This window comes from Diabrotica virgifera, chromosome 4 (assembly GCF_917563875.1).
Source record: "Diabrotica virgifera virgifera chromosome 4, PGI_DIABVI_V3a".
In the NCBI taxonomy this organism is placed as follows: Eukaryota; Metazoa; Arthropoda; class Insecta; order Coleoptera; family Chrysomelidae; genus Diabrotica; species Diabrotica virgifera.
In genome coordinates this window covers 190,854,450-190,869,886 of record NC_065446.1, presented here as the reverse complement: position 1 = coordinate 190,869,886, position 15,437 = coordinate 190,854,450, and the positions used below count along the sequence as shown (strand labels likewise).

The window sequence follows — 15,437 nt, the reverse complement described above, 5'->3', positions numbered from 1 at the left end:
TCACCAAAACCAAAAATTGTAAAAAAAAAGAAATATTTTACTGCGTCCACACATATCTTTCATGATCGTTAAATGAATCTCTACTGCAGAAGCAAGAGCCTTAACAATCATAGATAAATTATAACTGAAAACAAAATAGTATATTATGCAACGAGCATTTAGTGATGGTCATTATGAATCGAGTATGAGGGATAAGAAACGAGCCGCCTAGCGGCGAGTTTCGTATAGAGTACGAGCTTCATAATGATAATTAAATGAAAGTTGTCTACACGATTTTTTCTATGATCATTCATAACAAAAAATATATTCAAGTTTATTAATTTTGTAACGCAAACAAATTAAGTAGTTTGTCAGTTTGAGAGTTTGACAGTTTGTTTACATATTGAGAACTGTCAAAGCGTATGTATTTGACTCGCCATTAGTCACTTCGCGTGTGTCACCTTCATCGCGAATGCCATATCGCGATTCTATTGGTTAAAAATCTGTATCGTAATGAAAATCTGTATCATAATGAAGTTCATTATGATACAGGTAGTGAAATAATAATTAATATACTATAGTATGAGAATAGAAAAATAAATCAAAAATACCTAGTTTCTTGTCAACCAAAAAATGTTTTTGAATTGAATATATGTAATGTATTTACCTAATATTTGGAAAAATCCGACAATTAGATGGAAGATTGTATAACAAACCAAAAAATATTACTTGTGTCTTGTGTTGTGTATACCTACAGAATAATACCTAATAAAATAAGATTTACTTTACTGACCTTACACACAGAAGAATTTGTAAACATCTACACTAACTAACCACAAATTACGAAATACATCAATCACTTTTATAATTTCTTTTCCCAAAACCCTTGCCATAATTACGAAAACAAATATTTCTATTTAACAATCAATTAACGAATTAACAATTGTTTGGATGTTTAGAGATTAAAGTATAATCAATGGGCTCAAAAATAACAAAAGACCAGGAGAAAACAAAACAGCTGCAAAAATTATAAAGAATGGAGGGGAATAACTACAAAAAAATGAGTAATTCGCGGTGTGCAAGTACTTGGAGGGGATACGAGAAACGATCGTGCGCGAATAGCGGAAAAATGTTGCAACTTTCTTAAATAATTAATATTGTCAAATGAAATTGTCAAATTGACGTATATTTCATACCTACTGTTATTGAAGAAGAAAAATTATATATTACTCCACAATATTGATATGATATGCAATTGTTAAATAAAAGTAAATTTATTAATTGTATTTAGCTTGCAGTACTGCATTTTAATAATTAATTTTATTTGCTACATACAATTGTTTACCTTTTAATAACATAACCTCAGTCTTACTTTTTCTTCTCATTATTTTTTTTGGGCTATGGCCAGTATGGCCTTGACAATTATCCAGCAACCAGGACCAATATAATTGGCCAATATAATTAAAAATGCGAAAAAAGTTGCCGAGCTATGAAAACAGGTGTCGCTTTTCCGAACTTGCACGGTCCCAATAGGCTTATCAAGAGGATATGGGAGGAGAAAAATATGTCCAACGATTGGACTAAAGTTCTATTATGCCCCGTATATGAAAAGGGAGATTTATTGACATGCGAAAATTACAGAGGTGTTGGTCTGTTGGATATTTCTTCCAAGGTATTAGCCAGGATGCTAAGAGAGAGACTTAACAGATCTTCTGACGATAAACTAGGTGAATATCAGGCCGGTTTTAGAGTTAATAGATAAGTGATAAATTATATTAGTTTGTTTTTTATTAAATGCATATTTTTCGAGGTATTCTCAAAAAACCCTCTAAAAAAGTCGATTTTTTCGTCGAAAAACTGTTATTTTCAAGCGCGAATAACTCGAAAAATATTAGTTTTACGAAGAAAATGTAAAAAACATTTTTTTCTTAGAAACACTTTTTCCATCGAATTACATGGTTAAAATGTAATAAAAATTCCCACCCCCGAGATGGGGTGGCAACCACCCCCAAGGTTTTAGCGTATGATAGCGGCATGATATAGAAAATGATCCTTGGACTATTTCCTACTTTCTGTGAAAATTTTTAAGTAAATCCATGCTAGACGAAAAAATTGCGAGCCAAAATGCTTCATTTCCTCAATCGACTATTTCCTCAACCGGCTCTGTCCCGTCATACAGCTGACCGACTATAATAACTTTTATTTATATTTAATTTAGAATGTGTGTACTGATTTTCAGCCTTAGTAAATGGAAATAATTACCTTCGTAGGAAAGCAACTTTGATACCCTCTCAGTAAACTCTGTTCTACGTTTCGCTTGACCGACCGCAGTATGTTTCTCTACACACTCACAGTAATCAACTGTGAAAAATCTAGCTTTAGTAAATTCAAAGAGATTTTTCAGCGCTGCCTCTCCGTCTACAATGATGAAAGGAGGAGAATACTAAGTCAATTTAGTAGGCAAGGACGCAAGAGCATGATTGGACAAGAAGGCACCTTGCTTGATACAAGTTTTGTAATGTATTGTAAGTACCTAATATAAATATTATTGTACCGGGTGTCCCAATAAGAATGGCTCTCGGCCATATCTCAGGAACCGTTTATAGTACAGCTTTAAGAAAAAAATATTTATAATAAAAGTTGCCTCGGGAAAAGCCTGAAAATTATTTTCATAATTGCAGGTTCACCGCTAGAGGACTTAATTGAATATCAAAAATTAAAAAATCAAAATTTTACAAAATTTGCCTAATGAAAGGGCACTGAAAATTCGATCATCGTATTCTTCATAAAATTCTGCGCATATTTGATTTACAAATTATCTAAGTCTACCTTTGCAAATAAGAGGTGGGGGTAAGTGGGAACCTTGTTATGAAAAAATGGCTGTAAGTCCGGTTCTGCTAAATCAAATTTTGCAAACTTGGCCTTGTTGAAAACAGCTCTTTTTCGTCAATGTAAGAGTTATAATTTCGAAACAGCCTATTGTAATATGCCAGCTAGGAGGCGTTATTTAATTATTTTCAGAAATCTAGTTTTCTTTGGAAAGTATTAAATACAAGTATGCATTTTTAATACTGTATTGCAAAATTAGATCAAATTAGCAACAGAATAGCGAAAACCGCATGTCGATACCTTTTTTCTATCTCGAGATATCTTAACAAACGTGCAAATTTTAAACATAACTGTTACTGTCACTGGTCAACGAAGTTAAGGAAAGTTAGTGTGCTGTGGAAAAAACAAAGAAACATTTTTTAGATGTCAATGTGTATTAATTAAAACAACAATAGGACAAACAACACAATAAAATATAACAAAGAAATAAAAAAACTACTTAGTGACAACTTAAATGTTCAAATTATACTCCATAATTTTCGATGCAAGTATTAACTCTTTAAGAGTATATTGAACAGCAGTCTCAATTTCTGCTCTCGCAATGCTTTGTATGTCGTTTCCTACTCTCTGGATCATGTTTTCTCGAGTAGTGGGCCCATCGGCAAAAACAAGGTCTTTAATCCGCTCCCATAAATAAAAGTCTAAAATAGTTAAATCGGGTGATCTGGCTAGCCAAAAAATAGGCTTCCACGTCATATCCATCTATCAGCGAATTACTCATCTAAAAATCTCTTACTACTCTAGAAAAATGCGCTGGACAACCATCGTGCTGAAACAACATGGACCTACAAACTGCTAGCGGTACATCTTCCAGAAGAAGAGGCAATTCATTCCTTAAAAAATTAGATAGCGTTCATCAATAATAGCATTATCGAAAAGAAAGGGTCCAATTATCTGACTATCACCAGATTTAACTGTTTGGTGTGGGGACGGTTAGGTATTTCACTTTTGTTTAGGTATGGGGACAGACTAAAAACCTTGTTTTTGCAGCTAGACCTACTCAAGGAAAAATTATCCAGAGAATATGAAACCCCATTCAAAGCATTTCGAGAGCAGAAATTAAGACTGCTGTTCAATCTACTCTTGAAAGAGTAAATGCTTGAATCAAAAATGATGGGCAATAATTTGAACATTTATGTCGTCACTAAGTAGTTGTTTTATTTCTTTGTTATATTTTATATTGCTGGTTGTCTTATTGTTGTTTTAAGTAATTATATACGTTGAGATAAGAAAATATTTCTTTGTCTATTCCACAGCACACTACCTTTCCTTAACTTCGTTTACGGGTGACAGTAACGGTTAGGTTTAAAATTTACACGTTTCTTAAGATATTTCGAGACATAAAAAAGGCATCGACATGCGGTTTTCGCTATTATGTTGCTAATTTGATCTAATTTTGTAATACAGGATTAAAAAAGCATACTTGTATTTAATATTTTCCAAAGAAAACTAGATTTCTGAAAATAATTAAAAAACGCCTCCTAGCTGGCATATTACTTAATAGGCTGTTTCGAAATTATAACTCTTACATTGACGAAAAAGAGCTGTTTTTAACAAGTCCAAGTTTGCAAAATTCGATTTAGCAGAACCGGACTTACAGTCATTTTTTCGTAAGTTTCCCACTCGCCCCCACCTCTTATTTGCAAAGGTAGACTTAAACTTGTGAAATCAAATATGCGCAGAATTTTATGAAGAATACGATGACCAGATTTCTAGTGCCCTTTCATTAGGCAAATTTTGTAAAATTTTGATTCTTTAATTTTTGATATTCAATTACGCCCTCTAGCGGTGAACCTACAATTATGAAAATAATTTCCAGGCTTTTCCCGAGGCAACTTTTGTTATAGATATTTTTTTCTCAAAGCTGTACTATAAACGGTTCCTGAGATATGGCCGAGAGCCATTCTTATTGGGACACCCAGTACATATTATAGCAATTGTATTTTTAGCCCTAGGCCTTCAAGGCCTGTTGTTGAGATTTGTAAATAAATAAAAATAAATATAGAAAGAAGGTAGAAGAGGCCCAGTGAGAAAACAAGATTCGGGGCTGCGATATAATATGAGATAAAAGTTCAGCGTGGAATTTTAAATGCAGGAGAAATATTTGCTAGAAAGGAATAATTATTACTAATAAGTTGCAGATAAAAGTCTACATGCTGGAAGCGTTTGGCATCTGAAGAAGAAATATGTCAAAAACATTTTAGAAGAAAAAATTTAATTAAGAATTCATTTAACCTCCGAGGCAATTTGAAAAGAAAGGATTATAATGATTTTTTTGAAATAAAGAGCTTGAAAAAAATCTTATAATTGAAATATGAAAATAAGACAAACAGTCTGGTTAGTTGGTTCTTACCTTACCAACGCAAAAAAATGTAAAAAAAAGATAGTTATATTTTACTGCTCTTACACATATATCATCCGTCATCGTTTGATGAATCGTTACTGCAAAAGCAAAAGTCTTAAAAATGATACATGAATGAAATGAAAACTAAAATAAAAGAAAACAATTCTTATTGAACAAGAAATGTCTTTGAGTTGACCATATTTACCAAATATTTGGGGAAACTAAAATAAAAGAAAACAATTCTTATTGAACAAGAAATGTCTTTGAGTTGAACATATTTACCAAATATTTGGGAAAATACGTAAATTTGATGGAAGATTATTAACAAACAAAATAGATCAATTATGTATCTTATGTATACTTACTGAATGCCTACCTAATAAAAAATATTTGCTTTACTGACCTTACATACAGAAGAATTTGTAAACATCTTCACTAACTAACCACCACATTACGAAATATATCAACCACTTTTATAATTTCTTTTCCTAAAACCCTTGCCATCATTACTAAAACAAATATATATTTCTATTTAACAATCAATTAACGAATTATCAATTGTTTGAATGTTTAATGAGCAACTAAGCACCAGAAATAAACATTTTCGTAGACTAATCTCGTTAGAAGGTTACTACAAAACCTGATATTTTATAATATTTTAACTAAATTAATAAACATGGCTGAATCATATTGCAAATGAGATTATATTTTCTGTTGTTGGATTCCTTTGAATGTGTAATGCGATATCCTCAAAACTACACATTACTCGAATGTTAGTTTAAAATTAAAACTGTTGATATACTACATACTCTACTACAGAGTGGTTTTAATAATCTAATGGAAAAATAGTTGCACAATATAGGCTATTGATTATGTACTATAGAAAGGAACTACAACGTTAACGGGGTTTTATTATTTCATATGGTCAATGAATCTCTATATATGAAAAAACCGCGAAGTGCTACCATTTAAAGGGGTGCGTTTTTGAGAAATGGGTGAATTAGTCCCTGGGCACAGGTTACATTAGGGTGAGTTCTATGCACTTTTGGTACAAACACGTCTACATAAAAATTGTTCCTGGTTAAATTTACTATCTAAATATAACTTTTTAAAGTCAAAGATACTTTTCTTTACAAAAATATATTCAAAAGAAAAAGCACATAGAAACCCAAAAGAATGAAATTGTGTTTTTTGTCCCATAACTTTTGTCCACGAGGATATAGGTATAGACATTGCTTCACAGAAAAAAAACTTACATTTTTTCTCTTTAAAATGATGTTTGGTAGAGGTCATTACGATTTACAGTTTTCGAAATATGATTTTTCAAAATCGCCACTCACAGCAATTTTGGGCAATTTTCCTTGTTATTTCGCAAATATTGTTCTGTAACTTTTTTCTACGTAACTTTAGGTATATGCAATGGTAGATGTAAGAGGAATAGAAATCAATTACCTTTAAAATGGTCTACTGTATAATGCTGTACCGCTTCTTTTAAAGAGGTTATCTTTTTCAAGACTTTATACTTTTAACGAGTTTTTATATTTTTTACGATTATTTTTTAAATTTCCCATTATAACTTTTTTTTCTATATGGTATACATTATATAATAAGAAAGAAAGCTTATTCTGTTTACTTTAAAATGGTGTGTTATAAAAGATTCTAGGGTTATTTTTGAATAACATATGCTTTTTCAAGTTGTAATAAGTACTTGCAACGATTTTTGATTTTAGGATTATTTTTTAAATTCCTCATTATAACTTTTTTATATGATTGTGTGTTATGATTGAATCTTATTTTTTATAGGTAATACTTTGGATCCACTTGACTCGGCCGGGCAAACTTCAAAATATGGATTAATTCCAATATTTACTGTCAAAGCTCCTGCACCACAAACTTTGCTTGAAAAAATAGCATGTAAATGTACCAAAGGATGTACAAAAAACTGCGGTTGTAGAAGATAGGAATTAGTTGTTCAATATTCTGCAAAGGGTGCATGTGCATGGGTACTAAGTGTGGGAACTCTAAGATAACTGAGGTGTCAGAGGAAGATATTGAAGCTAATGCTAACGATGGACTTTGATTTTGAAAATTTTTTAAATGTCAACATTTAAATAATTTTAACTAAAGTGATGTTTTTTAAGACTAATGTTTATGTAATTTTTGTAAAAGAAATAATTTTAAATAATACAGGTAAAAAAATATCAAAGAATTACTCGGTTTCCATTATGTATTTAAATATAGATGATACACCATTTTAAAGAACAGAAAATAAGCCCTCTTTGTTGCGCAATATATAGATAGTATATTGTATATTCATGTACAAGGAAAAAAAGTTATAATGAGAAATTTCAAAAATAATCGTAAAACATGTAAAAAATAATATTTTTTTATATTAAGTATTATATAATATATAATATAATATATAATAATTTTATTTTATTTTTATATTATATTATAAAAAAAATCGTTAAAATATAAAACCTTGAAAAACCATAATCTCATTAAAAAAAGTCGTACAACGTTATACAGTAGACCATTTTAAAGGTAATTGATTTCTATTCCTATTACGTTTACCATTGAATATACCTAAAGTTACGTAGAAAAAAGTTACAGAACAATATTTGCGAAATAACAAGGAAAATTGCCAAAAATTGCTTTGAGTGGCGAACTTTGAAAAATCATATTTCGAAAACTGTAAATCCTAATGACCTCTACCAAACATCATTTTAAAGAGAAAATATGTAAGTTTTTTTTCTGTAAAGCAATGTCTATACCTATATTCTCGTGGACAAAAGTTATGGGACAAAAAACAAAATTTCTTTCTTTTGGGTTTCTTTGTGCTTGTTCTTTTGAATATATTTTTGTAAAAAAAAGTATCTTTGACTTTAAAAGTTATATTTAGATAGGAAATTTAACCAGGAACAATTTTTATGTAGACGTGTTTGTACTAAAAGTTCATAGAACTCACTCTAATGTAACGTGTGCCCAGGGACTAATTCACCCATTTCTCAAAAACGCACCCCTTTAAATGGTAGCACTCCGCGGTTTTTTCATATATAGATGTCCATTGACCATATGAAATAATAAAACCCCGTTAACGTTGTAGTTCCTTTTAGCTATCTTATTTTGAATATAATCAATAGCCTAATAATACGCATTGTAGTGTCATAATGACTTTTAATTAATATTATACAGTATGTCGCAAATGAATAAATTAATTTTTTCAAGACAGGGTAGTTTTGAAATAGGCACGGGAACGGCGGATAATATTTGCTTTCAAACACGTGTGCATTACAATACGTTTAATTTTGAAATGCACACTGGTTTGTAAAAGAACTCAGAGCGTAGATTTGTCACAAATACGTGTTAAATTGTGACGGTTTTTTTATTCTATTTGAACTGTTTGTCACAAATAGTTCTTATATGCAGAATAACAAATTATCATTCGTTGGATCTGTGAAAACAAAACATTTTTGTTACCAAGTTTCCTTAATTTTTTCTTTATAAATTTTCAAAAAACTCAAAGAAGTACCTAAATATCCTGTCTTAACCCATTAACGCCGAGAAAACAATTTTTTTGTATCGACAAAATTTATTAAAAATCGTTAAATCTAACAGTATTCTGTACAAAACGTAAGAATAAATTTTTTTGTAAATAGAATAATTATTGAGAAAAAAACTGTTCCCATATGGGACCACTAGGCGCGAACCCGATAGATATTAGTTAAGAGTTGCTTGGTATGAAAATTGCGAAAACAGTCAATACAAAGGATCAAATCATATTTGCATCACATTGTTTTCCCTCGGCTTAAAAATCCAATCCATGCGCAGCTTCTTCATTTGTTTTCTGGTACAGAAACCACAAGATGATTTAATCCCTCGTACCAAATATCTCTAATTCGAGAGTCACTTCTTGCTGCTACGGACACCCTTCCTGGTGCTTTCGGTGGGATTTTATATTTTATTAGATACATTTGGATAATAACCTGTGTAAATTCTACTTGGCTAATGTTACGACCAGATTTCCTATACAACTTTAATGCATTTTTATCGCGTCCGCTATGTATGTAAAAATAGGCCAATACCATTTTTTTTGGAACGGATTCTAATTCGTTAGCAATATAAATCGCTATCCATCAAATCAGTGCCTCCCATATTATTATTGTATTTTGAAATAATATTTTTGGCCTCGGAATAACAATGTTTTTTCCTCCTGTCTTGAAAACCTTATAACAGGTCTAATCTAAAAAGTTCTGAAAGGCTTGAACCAGCATACTTTGAGTATCAGACTCTGGAAAATCATATTCTGTAGGAACCAAATCCCTTTCTTAGCAAAAATCTGCATTTTGCTGCCGCGTGAATATAATTAGACCTCCATCACTTGGCATAGATGGAATTGCTCTGCTAGCACGGGGTGGATCTAAGTGGTTTCTTCTACGATCGTGTCTTCAGCAGTGCTTTCGATTCTAGTATCATTCGAAAATACAATTTCCGCGCCTGAAGACAACTGGTTACGATTTCGACTATCAGTAAAACCTGCATTATCTTCATCTGCCGGATCTTCGTCTGTCAAAATGTTAGTATCTGGAGATTCTATGTAAACGGCAGAAACATCGTTATTACTTTCGTTTTCCTTGAAAGCTATATCGAGATCTTTAAAAGAAATTCCCCTAAAAATAAAAAAGAAAAAAAATATACTGAAAACAACATATCCAGCAAACCGCCTGGCGGTTCCATTTGGGAACACCCATATTTTTGGCCTAATTACCAAAAAACCAAAAGATGAAATATTATGAAAACCTGTATAATTTGTTTATTGAAGCTTGTAGAAAATCTTTTGAAAACAAGAACGAGGATCAGAATGCAAAAAGTAATGAATAAAACATTTATACGACGCGAAAGTCCATATTTTGGTAGGTACAAACAAAACCAACCGCAAATTCAAAAATTTATTACACTGGAAAATAGGTATAAAACTAAATTTCAGTTGTTCATTCAAGAAGAGGTAACCTTGAACTACAAATAGGCCGAATCTCTTTGCGAAATTTTACCTAGCAATATAGTAAATAGACTCCGATGCGTACGTAATTTTTAGTTACTAAAATATAGAAAGGGAAATTTTAGGTTTCTATATGGTAGGGGAGCAAAGTATGCTAAATGTGCAGTCACTCGAGCGCTTTGGGGACCTATTGGGTTGTAAAGATAGAGTCCTAAAAACAAAAAAAGTTAAGTAAAGTTTTCCATTTTAGTGGGGACCATAATAGCGCCATCTATCCATAATTTGAAAAAATGTTTCGAATAAAAGTTGCTTATTTTTACGTCAAGAATCCAAATCTGCAATAAAAATTTGGGGCTTCTATTTAAAATTTTAAAATAACCTTAAAATATGTCATCCATGTTATCTTAATTTCGTCCATATCGCTAATAATTTCACCCTTCTTATTTTTGCAGAGGCTAGTCTTCGGTTTGTATCCCTGTCTTAAATGTTTGATAAATTGGTATGCACTATGTGTTTCGTTTTCCTTAGACTCCCTCTCTATGTTTAGTATCCGTTGGTTTTCGTACTTTCTCTTTTTCTGCCTGCACAGTTTATCTGCTCTTCGTCTTTAGTTCTCAAATTCTGTTTTTCTCTCTCTAGTTTTAGGAGTTTAGGAGTCTTAGGAGTTTAACATACGAATATTTCGTTGCTCTGTTAAATCACAATTGAATCGGTCATTGCGAAAAAAATCTAAATCCATATTTTGGGTAAAATGACGACTCTTTTCAACGTCATGAAATTTACATTTAAACATATACACATTTAAACTTTTTTTCGCCTTTCAGAAAGATTCATTTATACCTAACGCATAATACTTATATAAAATATAGTATTATCTTGGAATATCCAACTATTAAAGAAAATATTTTTACGTTTCCTGAAAATTTACACATTGTAACATTGTATTGTTTTCGCAATGACCGATTCAATTACAGACAAAAATCACAACGAATAAAATATCACTGCATCGTAATTTAGCCCACCTCTAGACTCGTTCGGCTGATTTAAAACAGACTGAAATGGTAAATGTACGCGGGCTTTTGCATTTGCGTAGCTTAGTTCAGAATCCAGCAGTCGACTGAAGTATTGGACTTGTATAATATATTAATTATTTGAAAATCTTTTGTTGGCCAACCGCCTAGAGCCTAAATACATGTATTGGCTATGATCCCTTTAAATCTCGCTGGGCCTACGATACGCGTTTCGTACGTTCTATGCTACTTTGTTTTGGCAAAGTGATGACGGTCGCAAACTTAATACTTTTTCCCCATCTAAAAAGTGCACAACGTCCCTAAAGAAGTTTTCACTTCAAAAATTTATTTCACCGAAGCGATGACGGTCGCTAATTCAATAATGTTTCTCCATCTAAAAAGGGAACAACGTCCCTAAAGAAGCTTTCACTTCAAAAATTTATTTCGTTGAAGCAATGACGGTCGCTAATTTAATACTTTTTCCCCATCGAAAAAATGCAAAACGTCTCTAAAGAAGTTTTCACTTCAAATATTTATTTTCCAGAAGCGATGACGGTCACTAATTCAATACTTTTTCCCCATCTAAAAAGGGCACAACGTCCCTAAAGAAGTTTTCACTTCAAAAATTTACTTTCGTTGAAGCAAGGACGGTCGCTAATTCAATACTTTTTCTCGACATAAAAAGGGCAAAACGTCCCTAAAGAAGTTTTCACTTCAAAAATTGATTTTTGTCGAAGCAATGACGGTCGCGATAACGGTCGCTAATTCAATACTTTTTCTTCATCTAAAAAGAGCAAAACGTCCCTAAAAAAGTTTTCACTTCAAAACATTATTTCGTGAAAGCAATGACGGTCGCGATGACGTTTGCTAATTCAATACTTTTTCCCCATATAAAAAGGGCACAATGTACCTAAAGAAGTGTTCACTTCAAAAATTTATTTTTGTCGAAGCAATAACGGTCGCCATGACGCTCGCTAACTCAATATTTTTCCCCATCTAAAAAGGGCAAAACGTCCCTAAAGAAGTCTTCACTTCAAAACATTATTTCGTCGAAGCAATGGCCGTCGCCAATTCAATACTTTTTCGCCATTTAAAAAGGGCATAACGTTTCTACAGAAGTTTTCACTTCAAAAATTTATTTCGCCGAAGCGATGACGGTCGCTAATTCAACACTTTTTTCCCATCTAAAAAGTGCACAATGTCCATAAAAAACTGTACACTTCAAAAATTTATTTCGTCGAAGCAATGAAAGTCGCGATGACAGTCACTAATTCAATACTTTTTCTCCATCTAAAAAGTGCACAACGTCCCTAAAGAAGTTTTCACTTCAATAATATTACTATTAATATACGTACATTATCATAATATACGTACAAAATTTATTTCGTCGAAGCAATGACGGTCGCGAAATCAATTCTTTTTCTCCATTCCAAAATAGATTTTACATTTATTTTAAATTTAAATAGTCCTACACAATTTATATATACATACACATAATAAATATACGTACAAAATTTATTTCGCCGAAGAGATGACGGTCGCGAAATAAATCCTTTTTCCCCATCCAAAAATAGGTTTTATATTTATTTTAAATTTAAATACTTCTATACAATTTATGTATACATACACATAATATAGATACGTACAAAATTAAGTTCGCCGAAGAGATGACGGTCGCGATGAGGGTCGCGAAATAAATACTTTTTCTCCATCCTAAAATAGGTTTTACATTTATTTTAAATTTAAATACTTTCATACAATTTATATATACATACACATAATATACCTATAATATGTACAAAATTTATTTCGCCGAAGAGATGACGGTCGCGATGATGGTCACGAAATCAATCCTTTTTCCCATCCTAAAATAGGTGTTACATTTAATTTAAATTTAAATACCTCTAGACAATTTATACAGTGCTAGTCAAAAGTCCGTACCCCCCCTCGTATCTTTTGAACGGTTATACCTATAATAGTGAAATTTGGAGGGAAGAAATAAACGGACGTAAGCTTCTTAACTAGTCATGACAGTGTAATAAATAGTGTGTTGTTACTGCCTTCTAGGTCGTAATTAATTAAAACTCTCTTAGTTCAAATACATTATATTATTTACTTTTAACTCCGTCTACAATTTACCATAACAATGGGTTTACATATCACAGTAACGACCTACCGTCACATTGCTCAATTACTAATTACTATAAATAATTATAACGATAACGATGACCCGTATCATCGGGTGTTCACTTATATACATGATGAACTCTCGCAACCTCACGCTCGGCCTTGGTCAAGGGCGAACGATGAATGATATATGTTTTTCTTTGAATAACACATCTTTTGTACAGGGTGATATTATAATACCACACCTCCCCGTTTTGTTAAAATTACATATTTTTAAAATGTGATGCTCCTCTTTCCCTTTTACAAAAATGTTTATGGTTACCTAATACTATTTTGAAAAATTAAATTTCCTAACTATGCTAACTAACTGTAACATGGTACATTTCAGATCAATCAATTTTTCCCTAAACATGTATATTCTTTTTCCTATTTTACACAAAAGTTCATATTTTCCCTATACTAAACTGGTATTTTATAACCTATTACTAGTTCACGTACTTTCACGTCGTGTCTTTTCGTCCTTTTTTTTTCGTTCACTAATTCACTTCATCAAAACAGTGTCCACAGTGAATGAAATTGATCCTAACTTTTAAATAGTCTTTTAGTGCCTATAAGCATCTCATATAAGCAGGGGAATACTCTAATCTACCTAAATAATTATAAAAATCACGTATCTAACTAAAAGTCCTAAGCTAAGCTAATATTACTCGAATCAGTTAATAAAAATGTAACCTTTACTTTATTAATAATTCATATTTCAGTCTTATTTTGCTTTATTTATATACTCCTTACTAACTTTAAAATAATGTTACCTATAATAAAAATGTAATCTCTCTAAAAAACTTCTAATGTGTCTCTAAAAACTTCTAATAACTCTCTTGTACCTATAATAAAGATTTAATCTCTGTTGCTGAATGTCTAAAAATTTCACTTTTTGTGTCCCTTTGCTTACTATCTACTAACACTTATTGTAAGATATTGTCTATCCTTAATTCAAACACTTCCATTTTCCGCGAAAATTTAACCTGAATTCATTATATAGATTTAAAAATAAGTTATTTATAATTAACATTACTTTAGAGAAAAAAAAAATTTACAGCTTTAATTCTTAGACATAATTCAATGATTAGCTACTTATTTGATATTATTCTTAATTTTGCTTCTTTTCTTGCAATTTTTATGTGTCTTCTTTCATTTTTCCCACATATTTTAATAAAAAAATTATCTTTTTTTCTCTTCTTCTTCTTGTCTGGTACTACAACTATATTTCTTCATTTTCTCCACATAATAACACTTCTACAGTGTACATAATTCATCTTCATATACATCTTTCATATAACAATTATATATCATTTATCTCATATATCATTTCATATAACATCATAATCATCACTTCATATACTAGCTCCGATACCTTCGTTTTACCTTAATTAAAGAGGTTTCACTCGGATGTCTTAGTTCTCCGCCAATATTAACCCGAATTTTCGCCGTGATCTGTACGCACCAGTAAGGTGGTATAGTTAACTCAAAACACGAAATAGGTATTTTTATGCGGTTCAAATTCTTCTAAAAATATCACAACCTCAATCCCTTGCTTTGAGGCCGTTGTTTATTCACGAATAATCATGAATAAAATAGGTACCCTTCAAAACACAGAGTGGGTCTCTAATAAGCTTTCAAGCTTCTATAAATCACGTAGTACCTTCCTAATTTGACAAGAGCAGTGGGTTTCTTATTGTCTCTAGCTGCCTCATAATATTTAGCTTATAATATTGTTAGTTCTTCTTCTAATCTATATAGTTCTTCTCCAAATTCCTTATCTCGACGCATCAGGTCGGTTCGTTAAAAATAAATCTCTTGCTTATAGCAATGTTTGTCTTAAGCTCTTATATTAACGTATGTCATCACTAATCATTATTAAAAAATCATTTATATCATTTATATATCATTTATCGCACAAAAATTATTAATTCAGGTTCATCTTATACAAAATTTAACACAAAATCGATGAAAATGTATCTATATAATCAATAAATATCAATAATAAAAACAACTGGCTAATAAAAATTCAATAATAGTATACATATTC

General features: G+C 31.3%; 1 protein-coding gene across 1 annotated transcript in view; it reads right to left on the bottom strand.

Moving 5' to 3' along the window:
* Window positions 1-5,833, bottom strand: part of LOC126884048 (anillin-like) — a 95,881-nt gene extending 90,048 nt beyond the window's left edge. The window contains exon 1 of the mRNA XM_050649837.1: window positions 5,616-5,833. The gene's annotated coding sequence lies outside the window, so the exon portion shown is untranslated. The remainder of the gene's footprint in view (window positions 1-5,615) is intronic.
* Window positions 5,834-15,437: the final 9,604 nt, after the last annotated feature.